Source organism: Balaenoptera acutorostrata, chromosome X, assembly GCF_949987535.1.
Source record: "Balaenoptera acutorostrata chromosome X, mBalAcu1.1, whole genome shotgun sequence".
Classification (NCBI taxonomy): domain Eukaryota; kingdom Metazoa; phylum Chordata; class Mammalia; order Artiodactyla; family Balaenopteridae; genus Balaenoptera; species Balaenoptera acutorostrata.
Window position 1 is genome coordinate 22268608 of NC_080085.1, and position 17300 is coordinate 22285907.

Here is a 17300-nt window from a genome sequence, read left to right on the forward strand (position 1 = left end):
ATACAGCAAAGTGATTCAATTTTATATATATTCTTTTTCAGATTCTTTCTTTTCCATTATAGGTTAGTACAAGATACTGAATATAGTTCCCTGTGCTATACAGTAGGTCCTTGTTTGCATTGGTATACTTTTAACCTTGAGACCTTGGGAGGAATAATACAATAAATTTTTAGCCTGCATTTACCCTGACAGAATTGTGTGCAGTATTTAAAAATCATGCACTAGACGTTGCATTTAATTAATCTCCTGCCAGACGCTTAATCTCCTGTGAAATTCAGCTGCCATGGAAATAATTTGACAAAGTGGCTTCAACTGTTAACAGTAAGGCTATTTGAATATGTGGATCACATTATAGACTCCCCCGGCACCTGTAGCTCAGAGGTAGCCTAAAAAGCAAAACCAGTGTCCAAGTTTGGCCAATTTTGGATTTCTTTGGATTTCTTCGGATTTCCTTTTTATTTGTGGAGGTATCAGACAGGGCTTTCTAAATATTATCCCTCACGCCTACAGTTTCTAAGAGTGGGTTTCAGATACTTGAATTCTTTAATATCCTCTGTTTGAATAAAATAAAACCATGGAAGGTGTTAGATACTTTCAGCCAACACATTTGTGAACAATCAGCTAAAAATGAGACATTTTGAGAATGGAAAATTGAAGATGTTTCTAACAGTGGGGAGTGGCCCTGAGGACTACCTCATATTTTAATGAGGTTCTGTATGGTCAGGCCACTCCAGGTGGCTGTTCTCTTGCTCTCTGTACACCCCCTGCCCGACCAGTGCCTGCTTCACCTACACCCTATGCAAGTGACTGACTTTCCTAGTACTTGCCCCGGGCCCCAGCTGGTGATTGTTTTCATCAAAGGGGCGGTGAGGGGCGTGCTCCTCTACTGGTTTCCCCGGTAACTAATGAGCCCACCTGACGTCATTTCCCCTATAACTGGTAATCTCCCCTTTCCGCCTTCCAGGAGTGAAGACTGCCGCCTTCTCCTGCCTGCCATCTGCCCCATATGGTGGGGTGTCGCTCCAGGACTTTGCTTCAGACAGGTCAGCTCCCCCATCCATTAAGCCATTGATGTCTCTGTTGCTGACTCTGGGCTCTTTCTTCGGTCTTGAGGCTGGGCAGGGGCAGGCCTTGTAGGCCTGCGGGGTGCAGTCCAACAGGTTCTCAGGGCCTAGATGAGGCTCAAGAGCAGGGCGGCAGTCAGCAGCGGGAATGCGTGCAGGGAGAGGTGCCTGTTGCGTCCTTGACATGATTAAAAAGATGAACTTAAAATTAAAAACAAACAAAAATGCACAAAGCAAAACCCAGCTCTGTGAAAACAGCCAGGTCAGAATATTTGTTGTGCCGAGTAGGGGAAAGGAATCAGGCCCAGAAGGGAAGAAAGGGTGTGTGTTTAAGGTGTTAGGAGAAACGGAGTGTGTGAAAATCGTGAAGCTACTTGTATTCTAAAGGCTCTGAGACCAGAAGAATTGGCTGCAGGGGCCCCACCTGTGCGGTCAGAAAGGGTCGCTTAAATGGTTCTTTGCCTCTCATTAGCAGTCAGGTGACAGCTCTCAGTCACCTTTTTGTCTGGGATTAGGGGTCTTCCCATGATGTACAGGGTGACTTCACCTGGTTCCAATGGCAGTGCTGTTCCTATTTTGTATCTGGTTTTATCCATCTACCAGGGCTTGTGTCTTGTCTCCGAAGAAGTTTCCTGCCCAGGTTCCAATCACAGGTTTCTCCCTTTAACGAATTGGTTAATGCCGTCAACATTTTAAACAGTCTCAGCTCTGCCCATTCAGTATAATTTAAACAACGGAAGCCTAAAGTTTTAATTAAGTAGCCTATATTGTTTCCCTATTAAAAATTCCCTGGAATTCTCCCGATACATACTTCCCATTAGTAGCTTGAGATAGGATACTGGTTTGGAGATAATGAACCAGTCTGTTTTCTATCTTTGTCATCCTTAATCCTGAGTCATCCTACAGCATCAAGGACAGGAGACACTCTGCAAGGACCCCCAGTTGTGACGTTTTCCGTGTTGGATAGAGATGACCCCCACGGGTTTAGGATGTTGGTTGTGAGGCTTGCTGCTTTAGGGTAGGAGTGTACTGTGGATTCTCTTTTCTGAGACCCATGGTTTATGCAGAGACGTTATGGAAAGCCAGTGCAGCTGGCTCAGTCCCTAGATGTTTCTTTCCACTTCATGCCATCCTCTCTGCACCATCGAGTGAGTGGAGTGCAGGCCGTAACTGAGGTTCTCCTAATGGTTTACAGCCTCCCACATACCCCATCCTATATCTAGACAACCTCTACTCCTGAAGTTTCTAAAGCCCGTCTTTCTCTTCATTCCCTTGAATTTAGCTTGAGTTGGAGGAGAGGCTGAGGTGGGTGTACACGAGAGACTTCCTTGTTGCCCACCTTTTTCTTCTGCTTCACAATACGTTAAGGCCTGAGAGGCGGTTTATTAGTTTGCTGAGTCTGCCATAACAAAATACCACAGAATGAGTGGCCTAAATAACAGAAATATATTTTGTCATGATTTTGAGGCTGGAAGTCCAAGATCAAGGCGTTGGCAGGGTTGAGTTTTTTCTGAGGCCTCTCTCCTGGGTCTGCAGCTGGCTGCCCTCTCTCTGTGTCCTCACATGATCTTTCCTCTGTGTTCTGGTGTCTCTGTGTGTCCCAATTTCCTTTTCTTATAAGAACCTGTCGGATTGGATTAGGGCCCACCCTAATGGTCTCATTTTACCTTAATTACATTTTTAAATGCCCTATTCCCAAATATCAATACATTCACATTCAGAGGTACTGGGGGTTAAGGCCTCAACATATGAATCATGGGGCGGGGGGCGGACGACACAGTTCAGCCTATAACAGGTGGGTTTTGGGTTTGTGTGGAACTCTGTATTAGCCCTTGAACTCAGAACTTCAGCACCTGGATTACCTGAGATGAAAATACATTAGTTTAATGTCTATCATTATTATCTCCATGACAGCTTAGGGCCACCTAAGGGATCGCTATTGGTACCAGGTCTCAGAAAGCTCCAGCAGAGGAGAGGGAACCAGAGACAGACATTTGCAAAGAGAAATTAGATGATTTATTACAGATCAGGGCTACAGAGAAGAAATTGTAGTTTCATGCAGCGGGGCTCTGAGTTCTATCGGCCCCACCTGTAAACTGAAGCTTAAGCCCAGGTTTTTCTCTGTCTTAACAGGAAATTGAGATTCATTCTCCTTAAAGTCAGTTGACTGGTAAAAGAAAAGAAATTATCATGTCCTTAGCATTCAGAGAAACCAAGATCACTGAGTTGAATAACCCAAAATTGAGCAGTCTAATATAGTAGCCACTAATACATGTGGTTAGTTAAATTTAAATTTTAATAAATTAAACTGAATTTTGACATTTACTTAATTTTATCAGGTGCACTAGCACATTTCATATCTTCAGACCACATGTGGCTACTGGCTACCATATTGGGCAGCACAGATAAAAAACATTCTATGATTGTGGAGAATTCCATTGGATAGCACTAATAAAGACTTTATTCATGCATGGTGAGATTAATGCCTACATTTATTGGAGCTCTGATTATGTGTGTTCAGTTTGAGTCCTGAACCCTCTTCACTGATGATCAGATTTCCCAACAAAGAATTTGCAACAACCATGTAGCAATTCCTCACTCCCATGGGTACCAAAATTCTTAGGGGATTCACAATACTTGAAGAGCCATCTCTGCCTGTAAAGAAGTCTGGGCATCAAATAATGTCCTTCTATCTACAGTGCAAAGTAGTCTTTCAGGCATAAAATCTTGTGGCCGCATTATTGTTTCTGAAGAGAAAACTGTTATTAACTTGGTTAAGGCCCCATGTGTGTCTGCTTGACACTAGGGGGGAGGGTTAATAGCACACATTATTCCTCTTCACTTAAATAGTTTCATACTCAAAGTTTCTTCATAGCTACCAGGTGACTGCGTTTGATTGCCAGTCGTCCTCTAGCTTTTGAGGCTTGTACTATAAATTCTTTCAGCTCAGCCATCTCATCAATTCCATCCAGAGAAGGCTCATCCTTGCCGATTGGGGATCCTCCAGGAAGAACAAACTAAGTGGAACTCAATGCTCTAGTGCCTTAGAAAGTCATAAAAGTCAGTGCTTGTATATTTCTTGTTTATAGAAACTATATAGTCCTATCATAAACTTCAGGCTTTCTTGGTTGGCTCAGCCAGCCCACCTCTCTGCCTGCCTTCTCTCCTCCCAGAAATATTTGTTACAACTTACTGCAGAGATGACACATTATTAATTTATTATGTCTTTGTGTGAATGTCATCAGCCATGATCTTTTGCAAGTATGTTAGTAGTTTAATCATTCTCTCTCATTGATGAATAAAAGTGCTGTAGCTCATGCATAAGGACTTTCTCGAGCCAAAGAAAATATGGTGGTGCATTTTTCTCCTGTGTTTTCTTCTAGAAGTTTTATAGTATTAGTTGTTCCATTTAGATCCTTGATTTCTTCTTAACAGTAAAGGGATTCCTTTTTTAATATGATCTCTTTGGTGCATCCAAAAAAGACATCCTTTATAATATGAAGGAATTTCCCTCATATTCCCTGTTTGCCTAATGGACACCTTTGAATCCTCATCTTCCTTGATGTCTCAGCTGCTTGAATAATTTCCTTTCAACCCCCTGGGTTCTTATTCTCTTTCATCTATTCCTCCTCTTTTTCTGACTTTTACCTATTTTCTGAGATCTGCTTCTTGTCTTTCTCAGTGCTCTGATTTATTCTCTTCTCATGGTCTTGAGATAAACGTGGCTGCTTTAGGGGAATAAATAATCGTGAATAACATGGTTTGTTATGTACTAAAATCAGGCTCCTGCTATTTGAATACTGAGGTGTGTGGCAGAGAATAAATTTGCAGGCCAGTAAAACACCTAGCCAGCCCACGTCGAGCCCTGCTGACAAATGCAGCGGGAGAAGAGCCACAAGACTGCCTTCCTGTAGTCGACTTGGGCCTGACTGAGTGGCGTAGCTCTTCACAGAATCCTGTCCCCATAAGGGGAGCCTCGCAAGGGTTCAAGCTATGCGTGCCCATTTTTGTATTCTAATTTCGTTAAGCAAAAAACTCATCTTACCTCCTTTGGAAAGAAGTGAGGGAGGGAAATTGGGGATGAGGCCAAGTTATTTTCCCAGTGTTGTTTTCTCCGGGGGAATGGAGCAGAAGTGAAAATATGGAAATACGAGGAGAGGGCACTAGGCCTCCTGTTATAACCATTTCTCTGTTTATTACTTCCAAGTACATATCTGCAGCACAGACCTGTCCTCGAATTTTCCAATTTTAACTGTTTCTGTGACTTTTCCACTGAGATATATGGCTGGCAGCTCAGGGTTAGCATGTCCAGCTTGTTAGCATGTGTCCATCTACTTGTTAAACTCTTCACAGTACAGGTCACCTCCACCTACCTGATTGCTCTGGCTGGAAATCTGGGAGTCTTCTTTTATTTCTCTCTTTCTGTCCTATGGGCTCCATGTCCAAAATAAGTATTTGTCTCATCCATTCATCTCTGTCCCTTCTGCCACCAGCCTTTTTTTCCCCCTTTATTAATAAATTTATTTATTTATTTATTTATTTTTGGCTGCATTGGGTCTTTGTTGCTGTGCGCAGGCTTTCTCTAGTTGCGGTGAGTGGGGGCTACTCTTCGTTGCGGTGTGTGGGCTTCTCATTGTGGTGGCTTCTCTTGTTGTGGAGCACGGGCTCTAGGCGTGCGGGCTTCAGTAGTTGTGGCATGTGGACTCAGTAGTTGTGGCTCGCGGGCTCCAGAACGCAGGCTCAGTAGTTGTGGCACACGGACTTAATTGCTCCGTGGCATGTGGAATCCTCCCGGACCAGGGCTCGAACCCATGTCCCTGCATTGGCAGGCGGATTCTTAACCACTGTGCCACCAGGGAAGTCCCTGCCACCAGCCTTTGCAAAGCAATTATCACATGTCATCTGGACTATTACAGTATTTTTGTATTTCCTTCCCTGCCTCTCTCCTTACTTTCCACCAATCCGTGACCCACGCAATAGCCACAGAGAACTTTTAATCATGTAAATCAGATTTGAATGAGCCTCTGCTTTAAAAGCTTCCATAGCTTCTGATTTTCCTTAGGATAAAACACACACTTCCCCTGATTACTCCATATCTCAGGAGCTTCTTTGTTTCCTTTTTTACCTTCCACGCAGTCATTATTTTCTTTCAAGAAGTGTCTTAAGTAGATGTCCTCCACTCCTCTACTATAATGTCAGCTCTGTGAAGGCAGAAGCTGTCTTTCACCTGGTTCATCACTGTGTCCCCAAAACTGGGGACCTTATGTGAGAGAATGCTGGGCTGTGGGGAATGCTTTGGATACATGATTTCATTTGATGCTCACAGCATCCTGAGGAGTTTGCAATATCTCCAGCTTAGATGTGAGGAAAAAAGATACCCTGAGACTTAGCATGGCTAAATAACTTGCCCAAGATCACACAGCTCTTAAGTTATAAATATACAAATGTGGTATATGAACCCATCCACTTTTGTTGGCCCCAAATTCTGCGTACCCCACCAGTTGCTATTCTGTTATCTGCACGTGTAAACTGGGAAAAAAAGTAAAACATCTGCCCAACCATTTTCTTTCCAAATGAATTTACCCAACAAGCAGCTAGGCTCAAGAAACAAAACAAAGCAAAGCCAAAAACAGAAAAGAAAAAGAATAACTTTCCTTTCTATAGGGAATATTTTAACAGGTCGAATAATTAAATTTTAGGGGACTGTCCTTGCCTCTGAGAGTAGAACATTTGCTGTTGAAGAGAAACAGCAGAAGCACAGTTGAATACAATGCAGTATTACCACAATCTGCAGAAATGAGCTCATCCTCAGATATTTAGAATCGAATCCATTCCTTGATTTATAATTTGAAAATCAAACGATTTCAGGGGCACTTACTGTGTGTCAATCAGTATGACTTTGTGTTATAAGAGTTACAGAGACACCGGCTCTGCTCTCAAGGAGTTTAAAATCCAATAAGAAATGTGATGATGTCAAAAAAGCTACAGTGAAGGTTGGAGGCAGGAGCCAAGTGAAAGAGCTCCCAATGGCCAAAACTAGAACAATTTGAACAACAAAAAGTAACGTAGTATTGGATTATAACTAAAAGCATTAAATACCCATGAGTCCATATTGATATTAAGTTAATTGTCAAATATATGTGAAAGAGAGCTGACAAATATGCAGGAAAATTCCAAATAATTGATGTAGATATTCTGCACTCAAGGAGTCAGGGCCTTACTTTTTGCCCCCCTAAATGTGGGCTAGGCTGAGTAATTTCCTCCAAAGAGTGTAGTGTGGAATAGGGGGGAAGAAAAAAGAGTAACTTTAGAGTGGAGAAACAAGACGAACACTACCTCAGCCATGTGGTCAAGGTTAACATTAACAGTGATGTCATTTTGACAGCATGTATCCTTTGTAAGATGTGATGAAGTGGAGCTTTACCTCTGTGGCCGTCCTCTTCAAAATCCATAACTCCAGGCTAATCATGAGAATTACATTAGACAAATCCCAATTGAAAAATACCCTTAAAACTAACCAGTATTCCTCAAAATACTCTACCAATACTCCTCAAAACTGTCAGGATCGTCAAAAATAAGGGAAGTCTGAGAAAATGTCACAGCTAAGAGAAGCCTAAGGAAACATGATGACTAAGTGTAGTGTGGCATCCTGGATAGGATCCTGGAACAGAAAAAGGCATTAGTTAAAAACGACTGAATAAACTATGAACTCTAGTTAATTATTGTGTACTAATACTTGTTTATTCATTTTAACAAATGTACCGTAAAAATATATGGTGTTGCTCCTAGTGGAAACTGGGTGTAGGGTATATTGGAACTCTCTGTACTATCTTTGTGATTTTTCTGTAAATCTAAAACTGTTCTAAAAAATAAAGTGTTTTCTTTAATTAAAAAAAAAAAAATCCAGGGACTTCCCTGGTGGCGCAGTGGTTAAGAATCTGCCTGCCAATGCAGGGGACACGGGTTCGAGCCCTGGTCCAGGAAGATCCCACATGCCGCGGAGCAACTAAGCCTGTGTGCCACAACTACTGAGCCTGCGCTCTAGAGCCCACAAGCCACAACTACTGAGCCCACGCACTACAACTACTGAAGCCCGTGCACCTAGAGCCCATGCTCTGCAACAAGAGAAACCACCGCAATGAGAAACATGTGCACCGCAATGAAGAGTAGCCCCTGCTCGCCACAACTAGAGAAGGCACACGCGCAGCAACGAAGACCCAACACTGCAAAAAATAAATAAATAATAAAATAAATAAATTAAAAAAAAAATCCAATGAGAAGGACAACCGGGTGAAGAACTAAATGAAATACAAGTCAGAATAAAATAAGAGCTAAAGCAGAGGAATAAGCCAAGCATCCTTTTGACGCACAGTTTGTATTTTGAGTACTGAATACACTCATGCATAAGATACCTGATAAGCTTGACAATTTTCGTTCAGTCATTTTGTTTTACTAAGTCAAATGCTTCACACCTTACATTTTTCTTTTAAACTTTTTAAAAAAAATTCATTAATTTATTTATTTTTGGCTGTGTTGGGTCTTCGTTTCTGTGCGAGGGCTTTCTCTAGTTGCAGCAAGCGGGGGCCACTCTTCATCGCGGTGCGCGGGCCTCTCACTATCGCGGCCTCTCTTGTTGCGGAGCACAGGCTCCAGACGCGCAGGCTCAGTAATTGTGCCTCACGGGCCCAGCTGCTCTGCGGCATGTGGGATCTTCCCGGAGCAGGGCTCAAACCCGTGTCCCCTGCATTGGCAGGCAGATTCCCAACCACTGCGCCACCAGGGAAGCCTCCCACACCTTACATTTTTATTTGCCACGTGTCTCTCTGTATATGAGACTGAGAATGTGTAGCGTGCCGTTGAAGACAGAGTTGTGATGGCACCGACCAGCGTCCCAGTGTCTCTGTCTCCTGGAGCAAGTTCATTAACTCTGTAAGCCTTTCCTTCCTCATTGGTGAAAGAGGATAATAATAGCATCTAACTCCCAGGGTTTGGGGGAAGATTAAAGGAGACAGTGTCTATAAAATTCTCAGGGTTTTTGGCACCTAGTAAGTTTTGAATGCCAATGGCTATTATTATCATGATGGTAATGCACATTGAAGGTGCTATTGAATGCCTTTCTTTTTAAGTTTATTTGGCTGCGTCAGGTCTTAGTTGTGGCACGCGGTCGTTGCGTTATGCAGGATCTTTTGTTGCGGCATGGGGGGGCATGGGGGCTCTTCGTTGCAACACGTGGGCTTCTCCCTAGCTGTGGTGCGCAGGCTCCAGAGAGCGTGGGCTTAGTTGCCCCGCAGCATGTGGGATCTTAGTTCCCCAACCAGGGATTGAACCCACGTTCCCTGCATTGGAAGGCAGATAGATTCTTAACCCCTGGACAACCAGGGAAATCTGCTATTGGATTCTCTATAAAATACAGAAACATGCGTGGTGTGGTTTGTTTTTTTTTTTTTTAAAAGCACCTGACCCCCCCCACCCCCAAATCACATACCGTTAAGCTCTAGTTCCTGCTCTAATGCTTTCTACTCAAATGACTTTAGTGATGTTCATCCTTGATCTGTTCCAAACAGAGATATTTTGGTGACAATAAGGCAGTGGAGGTAGAGACTGTTCCACACACAGGAGCACACAGGGGTTTGTTTGAGAAGCTACTTTCTCCACAGATAAACTAAAAGGTGATTAAGTGTGTATACTTAAATTTGTTTATCAAAGGTTACAGATCCTGAGAAGTAAAAAAAAAAAAAAAAAAAAAGTCTGCATTTCTAGTGTATATGATTGCTTTATTCTCATAAAACTTCCGATGGCCTTCATAAATTTCTTAAGTGAGATATGTCAAAGGACTAGCCATGCCCTTCCAAGGGGATCTGAATTTCTTGTTCAATGACTATGTGCTAATGTCTCCCAAGTGGAAATCTACAGCCAAGATCCCCTTGGGTCCCCCTCATTTGTACAAACAGCTCCTCTATCATAAACTCTTCCAACTCCCTTTGTCCAAAGCAGGTGCTCATTGTTTGGTTACACAAGTCAGTTAGCCTTATGCTTCCATATTAGACAGTGGTTCTTTTTTTTTTTTTTTTGAATTTTTGAATTTTATTTTATTTATTATTTTATATAGCAGGTTCTTATTAGTTATCCATTCTATACATATTAGTGTATATATGTCAATCCCAATCTCTCATTCATCACAGGAGTGATTAATCAGGAGTGATTTTGCCTGCCAGGGGACATTTGACAATGTCTGGAGATATTTTTGGTTGTCACAACTCATGGGTGGAGGGAGTGCGGGGGCGGGGGGGCGGGATGTGCTACTGGCATCTAGTGGGTAGAGGCCAGGGGTGCTGCTTTCGTAAACTTCCCACAATGCACAGGACAGCACCCCTCCTCCACCAAACAGTGACCTGTCCCAGAAAGTCAAGAGTGCTGTGGTTGAGAAACTCTGATATTTAGGTGATTTCCACCTGGAGGCCCAACCAGAAACCTGGGAGGCATCTTTGATTCCTCCTCCAAACACACGATATATAGTTTTTATATATAGGACAATCCAGCAACAGAAAATTTTCTATCTACTCGTCCTTTCAACCTTCCATTACCATTTCAAGCCGAAGTAACTATAGCCTCCAACTTCTACAGTTTCCTCGCAACGGGTCTTCATAACTTGCTCCTTCTAATCCACTTTCCTTTTTGTTTTCAGAACTACTTTCCTAGTGAAAGGTTGTGAATGTATCTATTCTACTCGTAGTATTTCAAGATTAAACTAAAACTGCTAAGGACAGACTCTAGAAGGCCCTTCAGCATTAAAATCCACTAGTCCATCTTTCCAAGACTACCTCTTGCCCAAACTCTGTCTGCACTCTGGGCCTCTAGGCTCCAGGCATGTTGGAGGGCCTGCCATGCTTGAGAGCTCTCCCTCTATTCCCATCCTTTGCTTTCTCAAGCCTTCGTGCCTTTGGCACCCTGGGCCCTCTTATGGAAATGTCCTCCCAGCAACTCCCAGTCATCCTTTTAAGGTCTTGCTCAGACATTGTCTGCTTGGGAAGCTTTCTCTAACCCTTATGTGTAGATTCAGTACCCCTTCTTTGTAAATTCCTCTGTAATACTATTTATCAAAATGTATTGTTGTCCTAGATCGTGAGCTTCTTGAAAGCAGGTGTGTATTTTAGATCTTAGTGTCCCTAGAACCTAGCAGTGTCTGGAAAATAGTAATTGTATTTAACTTTGTTGAAAGAATAGAATCAAACTAATGTTTATAGAATATTAATAAATTGAAAAAAGCATGGCTATATCAGAGTGTCAGCAGGAAACAGATGGAACACTCAGATTAAATAATTTGAAGGTAGCGTAATAAGGGAACTCTATACATGGGGGTGGAACCAGGAGAGAAGGCGCAGTGAATTGGGGCTATAGGTATATCAGGGAGGTTGATGGTACCATGGCCTGAATGAGCAAGGGGTGGGAGCCGTTACTGGAACCTAGGGGCTGGTGAGGGTGGGCAGGGAGAGAGAAAGAGAGAGAGAAGGAAGGAAGGAGGGAGGGAGGGAGGGAGGATGAATGAGAGAATGAATGAATGAATGGAAGAATGAGAGAGAGAGGCAGCTTCTAGATAGTAGGGGTCAGATCTCCTGCACGGACTCCCTTTGGCTGAACCCAAACAAAAGCTGTAAGGAAATGGAGCATGTTGACGTAGTCCCCACAGACCAGGCTCCAAGGACCAAAATTAGGATGTAGAAGGGTGGAAAGTAGATCTGAACCAGGGTAACTGGAAAATATCCAGCACCATGACATAGTGAAGAGAATCATGGCTTTTGAAGCCTGACAGACCTTAGTTTCAGATCCAAGTGTTTGTATTCTCTAGTTGTGTGGTCATGGGTAAGACGTTTGCGTATCTAAACTTTAGTTAGTAGTCATTGTAACAATGCCTCTTCGAGGTTATGATTAGGATTAAATGATATGTGTATATATGTGCCTTATAGTTTGTCTAACATAGAGTAGGCCTAATAAGATCAAGATGTCATGTTTTTATATTTTAAAAAAGTTAGATTTTTTTCCTAAACTGAGTTAAAAAAAAAAAAAAAACAACAAAAAACAGATCGTGCGCCTTATCCTTGCCGGTCCTCAAGTCCATCCACAGACGGTGGAACCATAGCAGAACTAGTGCCACGAATGGAAAAGTGTTCCAAATCATCCTGAGTCAGTATTATCCTCACGAGCTTTTGTGTATATGTACATACAAAATGAAGCTGGAAAGCTCAAAACTGCCTGCATCTGTACCTTTACTAGCTGTTTGTTATTTTACAGTGATGCACAATTTGCTGGAGAAGTATTTACATTTTCCTCATATAGACTGTATCTGCTTTCAGAAGTTGTCCAGTTTAAATAGCAAGAATTCATCCACTGAAGATACACAATTTGGTCAAAACATCTGTTTGATATTCTGTGCAATGAACTTCATCTATTCTTCATACAGAAAGAACACATTCTTATAATAAACGTTTTTTTTTTTGGTCACGGCAATCACGCAGCTGCAGGAAACATGGTTTATCATTAGATAATCACATCCTTGGGGATTGGATGCACCCGACTGTGTCTTATGGTTTCTGTGTTGGAAATTTAATTTTCTCATAAATGTCAGAACTGCTGCCTTGCCACATATTGCTTAATTAATAATTAAACCATAATTCCATCCTCATAAACTATATTTAAATCTATATGCTCTATGTCTGTATACATAATACGAGCGGGACTAAACATAGATAACAGAATCTTTTGTATCTCAGATAACTGCATTTACATTTCATACCCTAGTATTAACTTGTACTCGTTGGTACATTATTCCATCAGGGAAAACACCGGCTCATAAAAATAATTTAATTGAAGAAACATAGCCCGGTTCTTAATATCCTCCTCCTGCTTTCTAATATGTATCATCAGCCCAGATTTTTAAGAGATCAAGCTAAGGGTAAGAATGACTGTGAGTAATAAGTAAAAGTTAACTGATCACTTTTGAGATGGGCCCTGAATCTGAGTCATGATTATGAACAGACTAGAAATATTTTGGTCATTCAGAAATGATTGGCCATGTGTGTTGTTATAGCAGCAAGTGACACATCGTTTCCCTGTATTTAAAGTGGAAAATATCTGTCACTGCTGTGGTCAGATTGCTGAGAGCCTGAAGATCTGTGAGGACCTTCCTATTATATCAGGTGCAATTTAACTCAGTTTTTGAGCAAGATGGCCCCTGAGTGTGTGTCTCCAGGGTGAATCCTTGTCACTAGGGGGCAACAGAGTGTGGGGAGTTCTGAGCTGATGAGCAGGGTTTAGAGGTGGATAGCTAAGACCGCTTCACACTGGAATTAGTTTTAGTTGGTAAGAAACCAAATGGTAAATTACAATGAAGTTACTTTTTTTTTAACTATTCAGTATTTCTCTCATTAGCATCTCTTCTCATTATGGGACAAATATACTAGTCCCAGGAGGAGGATGAGAGCCACACAGAGCATAGCCATTCCCAGCTGACGCCAGCCTAAATCAATTGAATTTCCAGCTGGCAGCAGACACAGGGGTGAGCCCACCCTAGATCAGCCGACAGTCAGCTAAATAAATGTTTCTTGTGCTATGCCATTGAGATTTGATGGTTGTTTGGTTTGTAGCATGATTATGACCATAGTTAACTGCCCCTTGCCTTCTTGATCTTAGTCTCCCCTACCAACATTCATGTAGATTTGTTGGATAGTAATGGTGGTTACCATTCACTCGATCTATTACCTGCTATGTGCCAAGTTCGTTATGTGTGCTAGCTCTGATTCTCACATAATTATTACCCAATGTTAGAGATAAGCAGAACAAAGTTCAGAGACATGAAGTTCATCTAATTGCTTGCTTGACATCTCCACCTTGTGTTCTTACAGACATCACAAACATTTGTTCAAAACTGAGCGCCTTATCTCCCCCTACCTCCGCCCTCCACAACCCCCAGTCTTCCCCACCTCGGTTAATGGCAGTTCCGTCTTTCCGCTACAAAACCTTGGGGCTGTATTTGACTTTTCTCTCAGACCTCAAATCCAGTTTATCGATAAATCCTATTGACTGTACATTCATAATTATTTCTAGAATCAGATCACTTCTCACCACATCCACTGCCACCACCCTTGTCCAGACCATCACCTCTTGCCTGGATTATTGTGTTAGTCTCTTATCTAACCTGGCCACTTTCGCTCATGCCCTTCTGCAGTTGATTCTTCACATAGAACCTAGAGTAATCTTCTAAAAATATTTGTTAAATCATGTCACTCTTCTGTGAAAAACATTCTCAGAATAAAATCCAAAGTTCCTGCAGTGATATATAAGACTCTACACAAGTTTTCTTCAATGGAATATAAGCTCCGTGAGGACAGGCGTTATTATATCTTGCTCGCTGGTATTTCCACGGGGGCTGAATGATGCGCAATACGATTGTAGGTGATTAATAAATATTTGTTGATTGAATGAAGGCAGGTAACCTTGAGTACAGGTTATTCATTTAGATGGAATGTAAATTCGGTTTGATCTAACTTCAGTAACATTCCAGTTTTTCATCACTCAGCCTATGTTCAACTTTTATGTATTATAGACAAATATTTTAGTCCTTTCCCTAATGACTTGTTTGTCCCCTTCTTTCTTCTGTTCTTTAATAAATTTTACCAGGTGAAAAATGGATTGGTAGTTGTGGTAAGGATAGGGGTAGCTTGCTAAGATGTTTTGTTTGCATGATATTAGGATTGGAGAGTGAAGGGTATGACTGTTATCTCCTCTCTTAGTGGCAAAAAATGAATCTACAAGGTAAGGTGGGGCTGAAAGGGCTCCCGTTGGGGAGCTTGCCTCATCTTTGATAGTGACTTTTAGTTTTATGTAACTAAAAAAATTTCCATTATACAATCTGAAAGCAGTGTTTTCTAAGCTTGTGACAGAATGTCTCACAGCCTTCTACCAGAAAATAGGTGGTCTACTTATCTTTCAATATTTCCTTTTATTCTGTCGATACCAGAGATGGAGACTCACTTCTTTTGTAATAAGCCTTCATGTTTTGGAGATCATTATTAAAACACCTCCTGTTTTCTTTGGGTTTAAATTATGTCAAATCATTTAACCTTTATTCCTCAATCCTATTTCTAAATCTTTAATCATTTTCATTAGTTTGCTGTAAGTCCTCGTCAATTCTTCACATATTAAAATTTGAAGGTCCTCTATTGGTATTCTTCAATAGGGTATTTTTCTATTTTAGTGTTGAATATATAAGCACAGACATGATTAATTACACAGACTCTTCTGAACTGAATACTTAACCGGAATACAGACATATTCATAGTGTAAATACTATATAATGCTGCTTTATGTCATAGTGATATTTTTGACTTTTAGTTTTTATATTATTATTCAATCAACTTTAGAACACTTAAAAAAAACCTCTCTTTATGTACATACCATACTCTAAAACTTTCAAAAATAGTTTTAAGTAGCTTTCCAGGGCCTTGTGATCTGTATACCATTATAGTTTTTAGATTTAGAGCACTAAGCTTTTAATTTATGAGTGAAATGACTATTGCAGTGATATTGCAAAAAAAGAAATATCCTTTGAGTCCCACCAAAAAAAAAAAAGGTAATTCTATGATATTTGTATTGTTTCCATATATATTACCAAACCACTTCCTTTCAACTAGGCTAAGAAACACTATGATCTGGAAACAGAATTCTCAGAGATTCCTTATAAATATAACTCCCTTCTCCACCCCCTGTAGCATAAAAACAATGAGTCAACAATTTGTTCACGCTTACTTTCTGATCTTATGTTTTTAAGAATTAAAGAGATAATGTGCATCCCTGGCCAATTATGGCATAATCTCTTTTACATAGATTTAACCAATAAAAAAATTCTTGGATTATCCTTAAAATACAGGAAAAAGACATAATTGGCGCACCTCGATTAGCTTTTAAGACTTGCACATTTATTTGATGAGGAGAATATAACTTGCTTGAATTGTCCATTTTGACATCCATGCTCTCGAATAAAAATGAACTAAGAACTATGTTTTTTGGGAAAGGGAAGAGACAGTTTTTCCCAAGTCCCTCTTTGGCTTTGAAGAAAGATGATTTCTGAGAAAGAGGCTTTCCCTTTGTTTCTAGAAGAATTATTTTACAACCTGATTTTCTGTAAATGAAATTGTCGTTAAGTCAAGTCAATTTACTTAGAGGCGCTTAATCCTATGTTGAAATTTCTTCTTCCTTAAACATCAATGAATTGCCATCAGGAACATCCCTGAAAACTTTTATTAGCCAATGTCTGGCTGATCATATCCACTTTTTGGAATCAATATATATCATGGAAGTTGGTTTTATAGAACAAGGCAGAGATGGTACATTTTGTTGGTTTTGGAAGACAAAATTTTTTATTGTTTCAAACGAGAAAATTCCAAGACATGGACTGCATCCAATGCAATCTTCAACCTACTCTAATCTTGAAAGTTTATTTTTAAATTAAAAATTGTCAAACAAGCCAGGGTCATTTATCACCAAAGAGTAGATGGAAAGTATACCTAAGTAAAAGAAGAGAATTTTTATGCTTAATATTAGATATTCAGAGCAGTGCTGTTCAATAGAAACTTCTGTGAAGACAGAAATATCATGCAAGAGGGAGGAGATATGGGGATATATGTATATGTATAGCTGATTCACTTTGTTATAAAGCAGAAACTAACACACCATTGTAAAGCAATTATACTCCAATAGGGATGTTTAAAAAAATACAAAAAAAAAAAAAAAGATGTCCTATATCTATGCTGTGTAATATGGCGGCCTCTAGCCACAGGTGGCTGTCAAGAACTTGAAATGAGGCTCATGCAACCGAGGAATTGAATTTATAATTTTATTTCATTTATAATTTTATTTCAGTTTAATTTAAAGATAAATCACCCCATGTGGCTACCATAATGGACAGTGGAGAATTAGAACAGTGACTGATTAAGACCAGTCCCCTAAACATGCCAGTGAACAATCGTGACCAGACTTTCTTATTCAGAACTCACATGTGCTTTCTTGGCAAAAGATTTGATCATTATTAGAGTTTCTTTGTTGACTTGAGCGACCTTATGGGGCCTGTGATCAGTGAGGAAGAGAGTCTCAGAGAATCCAGGCAAATAAAGAGACAGAGAAAGGTCAACTGGACTCTAGACCCACCTTCTAATTGCAGAAGATATAAATGTAGCTATAAGC

At 40.7% G+C, this 17300-nt stretch overlaps 1 long non-coding RNA gene across 6 annotated transcripts in view; it reads left to right on the forward strand.

Annotated features, from left to right (window-relative positions):
• The first annotated feature begins 961 nt into the window (after positions 1-961).
• Positions 962-17300, forward strand: part of LOC130706545 (uncharacterized) — a 217974-nt gene continuing 201635 nt past the window's right edge. For 5 of the 6 annotated variants that reach the window (XR_009006765.1, XR_009006767.1, XR_009006766.1 and 2 more), the window contains exon 1: positions 967-1043. This is a non-coding gene — a long non-coding RNA (uncharacterized LOC130706545). Of the gene's footprint in view, positions 1044-17300 lie in introns of all 6 variants that reach the window. The other variant, XR_009006763.1, reaches the window with a different exon arrangement.